Raw genomic sequence first — 9,434 nt, forward strand, 5'->3', positions numbered from 1 at the left:
ACCCTTCCTGCTGGGCATTGCCAGCTTCCAGGGCTCAACAACCACTGTTTCCCCTGGAAGTGAAAAGAGCAGAGGCATTCTGGAATCTCCCCGGCTTGCTGCTAGGGGTGTGTTGCAAGGAGAGTGCCCTTCTGAGGAGCTGGGATCTGATCTTCACGTGTAGGTCTCCAGGTGTGAAGTGTCCAATGCTCCTAAACCTTCAGACAAAGCTGTGTCTCCACTGATGACAGTTCTGCGAGTCCTGCCATGCAAGAGGAATCTGTTCCAGAAAGTTGCTTGTGACTTGGGTTTTCAAACTGCAGAGCTAGCAGGGGCAGATGAACACAACTTCAGCTCAAGTCAGAGGGCTGCCATCTGGGGGTCCATAATGCATGAACCACCGTGCCTCCAGTTGTTTCAAACTTCACAGACCCTTGCTACAGGGGAGATGGTCTGAGGGCCTTCAGGAACAATCCAGCCCTGCATTTAAAATAGTTCAGAGAACATACCCTCTTGTCTCTTTGCCCCAGAGCACTGACAGACAGACACATACAAAGAGGTTCTGATGAGTATCTGGCTCCAGTTGAAGAGGTATGATGCACATCATACCTCTCCAGCTGAAGCTAGATACTCATAACTGGAAGTTTGATCCTATATGTCTGTCTTCTCCAAAAGTGCTAGCAACATCTTCCAGACTGCATCGATCCTTTGTTCCATATTGGCACGCCTATGACCCTAAGGCACCTTACCATGTCTGCATAACTGCATTATTTCAGCTGTTTTCAAGCCTCATCCATGAATGAAATGTTTATATTGTATAAATCAATAGATATATTTTACAACCACATGTGGTAGACACAGGTGTCATTATTAATCACATGTGTAATTATGGAGGCACCAGTAGTGATTCCATAGTTAAAGTCACAATGAAATTTGCACTTAGAAGAATTTTGTCTTCTTCAGTACTTTTAGTGTGGAATAGAGGGGCAAATCCTCAACTACTATAAATGTCCATAGCTCAATTGGCACTTTGTTGCCAAATCCAGTGTATCCTCCATTCATTCTAGAGAAGTGGAATAGACGCATGACACACAACACGTGCTCTGGAGGAAAGGCAACTGTCTGGTGTAAAGTGACTTCAGAGGAAATCAGAAGTAAAGATGGTATTTTACCACATACAGTATGCCCCTAAATAAGACACCCTCCTTGTTTTGGGAAGCCAGAATGAAGAAACAAAGATTTTCCCAGTCATGGTTGAGTTCTGGCCACATGGAGCAACAGAGTCTACTTTTCATTCTGTCTTTGCGAGTGCCATAGCTCAAGTTTGAACCCTCCCACAACTGCTGCTGAATTGACAGCAGCTTTTGGCTCAGTAGCAGTTTGTTCAATGCAAACCAGCTCCTTCACAATCTAGTGGCCAGGTGCAGTCTTAGCACCTGCTTCAGGCTGCCAGCCTGTGGGAGCTGACGGTGGGTCTGCTTCTTACCACAGGCTAAATTCACTGTGGAAAAAAACTGTGGGTAAATTACTGCAAAGTAAAGGAGTCACCTGTCCATATCCTGAGGCACTGGGACTTGAAATGCTCCCCCAGAAATGGAGCTTCTGCTGCTTAGCAGACCAAAGTAGCAAGTTCTGTGGGAGTCCCGCTTGGACCAGTGCCTCATCAAAGCCATTTTTGGCTTCCTCGTAGCCCAGGCTGGTGTCTCTGTCTTGCCAGGGAGCCAAGCCTCTATACTAAGGCATTGCTACGTCCTGATTTGCTGCACTGCTGTGGGGAGCCCTCCAGGGCATAGTCACTGGGTTAACCCTTGTCTCAGGCTGTCAAGAGCCCCCAAGCAAACCTCTCTCCCCCAGTCTCCCTTAACATCCCCCATCTGTCTATGGCTGTCTCCACATCCCAGGTTTCCTCACTTGGTTCCCAGGCATGTTACACAAAAGGTCCATGAGGAGGCGGTGATATGGAGGGAGCATGGGGGAAAGCAGGCCTTGGACTGGGTGACACAAACAGAGCTGACCTGTGCCTGAGTGATATAACTCTCCCTCACCAACATGGTTATCAGGTGCCATTAAGCCATAGCCACATTCCTTCCCAGGAAGGTGGCACAGAGGCCTAGGTACCATGTGGTTCCTACTTACTTGGAAGCAAAGCCCCCAGACAGTTATCTACTCCCCTCAGGGCAGTGCCTGGCCATGTCCATCCTAGCCAGCATCCCAGCACTCAGGGGTCAGCAACCCTTTGCAAATGCGGGGTTCCAGTCTGTTCCTTTGGCTGCTTTCTGCCTGGAACAGAACACGGTATTGTGAGGGATACAGAAAGAGGAGATGTAGAGATGACTTTTCCCAGCTAAGCCTGTGATCTGTCCCTTCCTCAAGTAGGTCTGCATTACCCAGAAAAGTCAGGAGGAGCAAAGTGGCCAGAAGAGGGTCACTGCTTCCTGTGCCCCATGAAATGGGTGGCTCTCAAAGTCAGGTGCCATGGGCTGCCTTGCACTGAGAGTGCTGTGTGGATGCTTCCTGCTTTCCTAGGTAATAAGGTCTTGTTGAGAGCAGCGCCTCCCCAGAAGGTGTGAGAGAAAGCATTCCCTATGCTCCCTGTGAAAAGCAACTGCTGTGACCCAGTGCTGCCCCTTTCCACCAACACCCACTGTCTGCTGTGGCATGAGCTCCTTCAAAACCCTGCCCCCAGTCACCATTCTAACAGTTCACCTGCTCGTTTTGCAGGTCAGCAGCACTCATTGCAAAGGACTGTTCTCACTCCAGCTCTGTCCAAATCTACATGGCAGCCCTGCTGAGGTTGTCAGATCACCAGAATCAAATACAATCAAAGGGGAGGCTTTGGTTTCTACTTACTGAAATGACCCACTGTTTTTCTTACTCATGCTGTGGATAGTGGATCAAGGAAAGAGTCCATGGTGCTGTCCCTTGTTTTCCTTTAGATTGTTCCACTTGCTTTCACACCTCTGGGCTGGGAGCTCCAGCTGATGCTCTGCCCATGGGCCACTGCACCGAGCAGGAAAGATGCCTAAAAATACTGACTCACCCAACTCACAGTCCTACAGATCATTTGCAGTTATTCTGCATGTGATCATGAATGCTGAGTCGTCTGTTGCCCTGACTCTATGTGATCTAGATGGCTATAGACCAAAGTGGCCAAATTCCTCATCTTTCCAGCCATGCATCAAAAATCTCCACATGGCCAAGAGCCACAGGTCTCTCACCTTGTGAGATGCTCATGGCCCCAGGGTAAGTGATCTGCACACAGTCCACACCTCTTCTCTTTCTGCAGAGGCTACATATAAGCTGCCCCAGAGCTCACAAGCTGCAGTTTAGCCACCCCTGCTAGAACGACCTATATGGTAGAGTTGGCTTGGAAAGTGCATAGATGCAGCAGTTTTGCTGCCTTAGCTCCCTGCTATTCTCTGGCTGGTATTATGCATCCAAATGAAAGAGGTCAGACTTCACTAAGCTGGTGCCTTATGCAGCCACCCAACTACAAGATTATCTCATCTAGATAGCCAAGGCAAACGGGTAGTGGAGTAAAGAACGCAGCTTCAGTTCCAGTGTTGCCTCTCTTGTTTACCAAAAACAGCTTCTCTGGAGCTTTTTGTACAGCTTCTCTGGAGGTTTTTGTACAGTGTGGAGAGATCTGACATACATAATGTAGCAGAAAATGCATGTCATTATGTTTGAGTTTTAACAAAAGATCTTGGACTTGCTATTGGTCTCAATAGCAACCAAGGGGATTTTTCTAACCTTTCTTGGGAGATGTGCTACATACATCTACATGATGTATTTACGGCTGGGTTGGGCAGGTCACTCAGGTCTCAGTGTGGCCCTTTGTCTTGCTCATCTTTGTGTAGAAGTTTGAGTCAGCTAATGCACTTTGACCTCTATCTTGGGCAGTATAAATTGATGCTCTTATCTCCAAAGACCCTGCAACCCGTTCTAGCAGATGACCCACCCAAGAGTCATCTCACACATACAGTTCTCTGTTGAACCAGACTCTGCAGAGGCAAGAAGAGTTGTTGGCGTGAGGTCTCCTCCATGGTGGAGCTGGCATGGAAACAGCTGACTCACTCGCCACTGCAGCTGCAGAATGAAGATCAGAACTGGAATCTCTCTCCTGGGAAAATCCCCAGTGTCCCCTGAGCTCTGAACAGAAAATGCCACCAACTTCCCTTCACAGCACCTGTGCCAATCCCATGGGATGTGCTGTACCCTCTCACTGAAGTTGGCTGTACCCCACCCCCCGATGTTTCCTGCACCTCTGTTATGATTTGCCAGCAGGGCCATTGCTGAGTTGTCCTGGCAAGATGCAAATCCTCCTTACCTTCCTAACTGCTACCTAGAACCTGATTAAACTTCACCCTCATGGGATGTAAACCTTGTCCCAGGGGACCTGCAGTGAGACTACTGACACTCTCATTGTTCTTCGTATGATTGGAGCCTATGTAGTAGCATGCCCATCAGGATGAGTGAGAAACGTATCATCAGGGATGTACAAGCAGCTTGGCCTAGTGAATAAGGTATTGTGAATCAGGACACCTGGGTTCTCTATAGCCCTACTGCCAACTCACTGTAACCTTAGGCTAGCCATCTCCCCACCCTCTGTAGGGAACATGTGTCTCTGTGCTTGTGCATCACCTCGTACAATGTGGCCCTGATCCCTATAATCAAACCAATATCCTGCAGCAGTGCTATCATATACCAGTTGTGTGTGGAGCCACAAATGTTCACAGGCTAAGCCGTGACTCTACCATCCGCTGAGGGCATTTGCAAATCTCAGCTTGAGAAAAACCAGTTCCCGTCCTGTTTGCAACCAGGGGTTTTATTCTGTGTACGTTTCTGCAGCTCTCACAGATTTCTTGCTAGGAAAGAATTGTTTATTTTGTGCACTTTACCCAAGAATAAGTTCTCTTGACAAAGCCGTAGGTGAGGCATAAGTGGGCTCGCCATCCTCAGCGTTCATTTCCTCCTCTTACTGCGAACCAGCAGAATTGGATTTTTTCTCCATGGCTCTGAGTCAAGAACAACAGCTCTCAATTAGCTCTGAGGAGCGGGGAAGGCAAGATAAGGAAAAGACCTCACTGTTTTGTAACTGTCTGTATAGAAAGACAGGGATATAAGGTTGGAAGGGCAGAATAAACACACCTGCCCCAGGAGTGATTGTTTAGACTCCATCCTAAGATGGACCTCAAATCTTAAGGAGAGTGGGTGGGTGGATGGATAGATAGATAGATTGCTAGCTAGTAAAGTAATGGAACAATAGTTTATAAGCCACTTAAATCAGCTACTATTGTATTGTGCAGGATTGTATTAGTAATAGGATGATAAAGTTAAACATTTTATTTAGTGCTGTCTGAGCCATTTCACTGAATAGTTGTTCTAAGGTAGAGGCCCTCCATTATCACAGACCGCTGAGACTTGCTCTGCTCCTCCCTTATGGTCCGAGGCCTAACCTGTTCTGTCCCTCCTCAAGTGCCTGGCCCCTGAAATCTTGCCAGCACTTCTGCTCCCTTCCTGGCTGATGTTCACAGCCTGCAGGAGGACCGTTCCCCCTTATCTATAGAATCCTTTTAATCCTTCGTGAAACTGCGAAGAGTTTGGTGAGGAAGAACTGAGTACACATGAGATGTTATGGAGAAAATTGGGCAGGGAGCAGAAAGCTGAGCAGCAGATTTAAAAGGGGATCAGCGTGGGGCTGATTGGTGGTATGCCTGGCAAAAGGTGGTCTGGTCCCCCACTGTTCTAGGTGACTACAAAAGACCCAAGCTGGAAAGACAAGGGCAGGGTTAAAGTGTTGTTCAGTAAGCCCACTCTGTCAGAGACCTGTGACAGGGTCTGTGCTGTGACAGGGGAATGGGGACGCAGCTGTGACAGTGTGAAAGCTTGGGAGCCTAGAACAATGAAGCAGGGAGCCCAGGCTGGCAGAACAAGAAGGGAGCCCCTCTTACCACACAAGGTCAAGCAGACACCAGAGCCCTCCTCAAGCAGGCAGGCCACAGAAAGGCTAAGGAAGGGCTGGGCTGGATTTCCAGAGGAAATGGAGAGCAGGCAGGCAGAGCTGACTGGCACCTTGGCACAGCTCTCTGCCCCCGTAGAGCCTTCCTGAGGCCACAACTGCAGCCAAAGCAGGGCACCAACCATGCCCCTCACTCCCCTGGCAGCTGTGGCTGGGCTGAGCCACTCTGATAACAGCAGAGCCGGAGGCAGAGGGACTGGGCCATAGCTCTAAGGAGGGTGGTGGGTGAGCACAGGGATAAGCCCAGGTCCAAGGGCACTGATGCTGTAGAGAGAGAGAGAAAGATGCATGGAAGTGCTGCTCTAAAGATCCCCATGGCCCCTGGATTGCCCTAAGGATCTGAGTCCCTCCTGCCTTTCAGAAGAAAAGGGACCTGCAGCATCAATGTGAAGCCAGGTGGGTATGAGCTGAAGCTGCTATTTGTGCTGCCAAGTGCCAGCTCTCCTCCCCCTCTGCTTGCTTATTCACAGGCGATGTCTCATCAGGAGGGCAGTGCCTTCATGCTCTGCCCTTGTCAACAAGCAAGATCCAAGGCAGAGATTTCTAACCAAGGGGTTGCAGCCTGTGCCGGCATCCTGGATGCTGCATTTGGGGGTTGAGAGACAGGATGTGATTTGTTGCATTGCCAAGCAAGGACATCTCCCTGACCCTACTCCCCATGCACCCTTCCTCCTTAAGGTCAAGTCCTCCCATCTCCCCTCTTAGAGCACACACGAGTAAATTAGCCAGGATCTTTGTTGTTAGCATGGATACATGTGTCACAGGCTGGACATGGGTGGCTAGGCCTGGGGCTGGATTGGGGTTAGCAGGCTGGAACGCTGTAGCAGCAGACTCAGGGTTGCAGAGCTGTGGTGTCAAAGCTGGAGCTGGAGCTGGGAGCTGGAGCTGGGAGAGGAACCAAAGGATCCAGAGGGGAGCAGAGCACAGCCCGTCAGTGTAAAGATTACTCTTAAATAGGAGAAGTCGTTGGCTGCATAGTCAAGGTCTGTGAGGAACTACAGTAGAGCCACAAGCCAAGGGATCAGGAGCAGGCAGCCAGGAATAAGAAACCAGTGGTCAGATGGCAAGGATCTGGCTGGAGTCAGGAGCAAGGAGCCAGCGGTCAGAAACCCAGAATCAGGAAACAGCTGACAAGCACCAGGAGCTACAAGTGGAGTAGTGCTGGAAATAGGCCCAAGGGAACTACCTAAGGTAGTTTCCAGGCTGTTGGGCAGCCTGAGGGATATTGAGACATCAGCTGCTTATATCTAGGCAACCCTGCCCCCCCACACACACACAGGTAATGGGCAACAGTACAACTTGGGGGAGGGGGTGCAACTTGGGCAGCAAAGATAGCCACTGTTACAGTGGCTGCTGCAGTGAACGTCCTGGCTGCCCCAGGCACAAAGCTCCTGTGCTACGCCTCTGGGGCCAACTGGGGGTAGTTTGACAGCTGGCTGCCAGACCCATTGCAATAATCAGGGCCAGCTGTGGCTAGCCGACCCTGGACAATGTATTCTAGTGTAAATAAATAAATACTATTTTTGCTTTTAAAGAAGATACAAGGAAACTATCATGAACTGGTTTAGAATACAGAGCCACCAGCCCAACAAAGCCCACAGCCTACACACACAGCACGTTTACACGGGTGTAATTTCCACTGGTTTCATAGAACCATGTAAATGATCAGATCGGGATTGGGAGCAGACAGACAAGCAACTATTCCAAGGTAGCTGCACATAGTAGATAGCATTATGGCATCTCCCCCACTGGGGGCCGTCAAGCACAGAGCTACCCCTGGACTACTGCTCACACAAGGTAATTCTCCCAGGGCATTTCTGCACAGGATTCCAGTAAGTTACACCAGTGTAGGACTCAGTGTTGTATGTCTCCTCCTGGCTTACATCAGTGCAAAGTCTGAGTATGTAAGTGTTAAGGTGTCATGGGTCCCAGCCCCAAAATCTTGGGCTCTATACCTAGCTCTCCTGCTGGGTAAGTAGCCAAATCACTGCCATTCTCCATGCCTGCTTCTCCTATTAGCTTATCTCTTGTCTCCTAAAACCATGAGCTATTTGAACTGATTCTCATTTGTATTTGTGCAGCATCTACTGCAATGGGCCCAGATATCAACAGGTCCCTGCGGTGCCACTACCATGCTTTGGGTAATCATCGTCACAATGTTATCACTGCTCAGTTGCATCTCTGTAGGGCCATTTGACTGGAGCATGCATTCTGGTGCAAGCTTGTTTTCCATCTTTTGACCCCGGGGAGCTCCTGGCTTGGTCTTCAGAGGTGAAGCTAGGTCACCACAGTGAGTGATTCCAGCCAGCCATGGTGTGACAGGGCCAGGAGGGGCACCTGGCCAGAAAGGGAAGGAAAGAGAACATCTAATTATGCCCCTGCCCCCACTGGAGCTGTGCCAGGGCTCCCAGGCCCTCAAAGGGCTCTGATGGTTATTAAGGGGGGTCAGTCTGATGCTTGCAGGACCTCTGTCCCCTTTGGTCTGCAATTACAGCTGCCAGAAGTACCACCCTTTTTAACTGGTCTCTCCCAACAGAACTGTCCTTTGAAGTGGGAACTGAGAAACGGGAAGGAGAAGGAGTGCTGGAGTATAACCACTGGCCTCTTCACCAAGGTGCTGTGTTCTCCCTCTGGGGCAGTGAGCTCTATGGATGAGCAGGGTGAATGACATGCAAAGTCATTCAGGAGCAGACCCAGAGGGCTGCAAAGGCTCAGTTGCACCCTGCTTTCAGACCACAGGAGGGAGCCGCAGCTGAAGATTTCTTAAAATCCCCAAGTCAGGTAAAAATTGGAATGGGGCAAAAGTGGCTCTGGATCCCCCTCACTGCCCCTGAGGCAGGTGGGGACAGCAGTAGCGGGGGTGGCAGGGGAAGTGCTGCTGATCACAGAGGGGCCAGGAGGAGTTTCTGCGAGTGTGTGGAGAGGAGTTTCACTGGATTCAGGGACTTAAACCAGTCCCCAGCTGCTGATCACTCAGTGTGGCTGCTTGTCCTGGGAGTGGGAGAGGCTGGGTGCAGCCACCCTTGCAGGGCCAGTCACTGCTCCTGCATTGCAAAATCCTGCCTCTGTCCACAATGTCATTTGCTACATCTCAGCTCTGTTTGCTACTGTCAGACATGCTAGTGGGTAACCATTGCTGATACAGGAGGAAAAGCCAGCAGTCCAGCCCTGCAGCTCCTCAGGAGGTGGGGAGAGAGGTCCAGAGGGATATTTGACTGGTCTTCAGCACTCCTTTGCCATCAACAGATCTTAATAGTGCTGCTTGTGGGACTTACCTCTGCTGGAGGCGGCTTGCAAAGCAACCTGTGTAACACCAAGTCTGCTTCTTTGCTCTGTTACCCTTATGCATCACCTAGTGCCAGCCTTATAGATTCATAGACTCATAGATGTTAGGGTCGGAAGGGACCTCAATAGATCATCGAGTCCGACCCCC

The sequence above is a fragment of the Alligator sinensis genome, unplaced genomic scaffold, assembly GCF_000455745.1.
Source record: "Alligator sinensis unplaced genomic scaffold, ASM45574v1 scaffold1086_1, whole genome shotgun sequence".
NCBI classification, from domain to species: domain Eukaryota; kingdom Metazoa; phylum Chordata; order Crocodylia; family Alligatoridae; genus Alligator; species Alligator sinensis.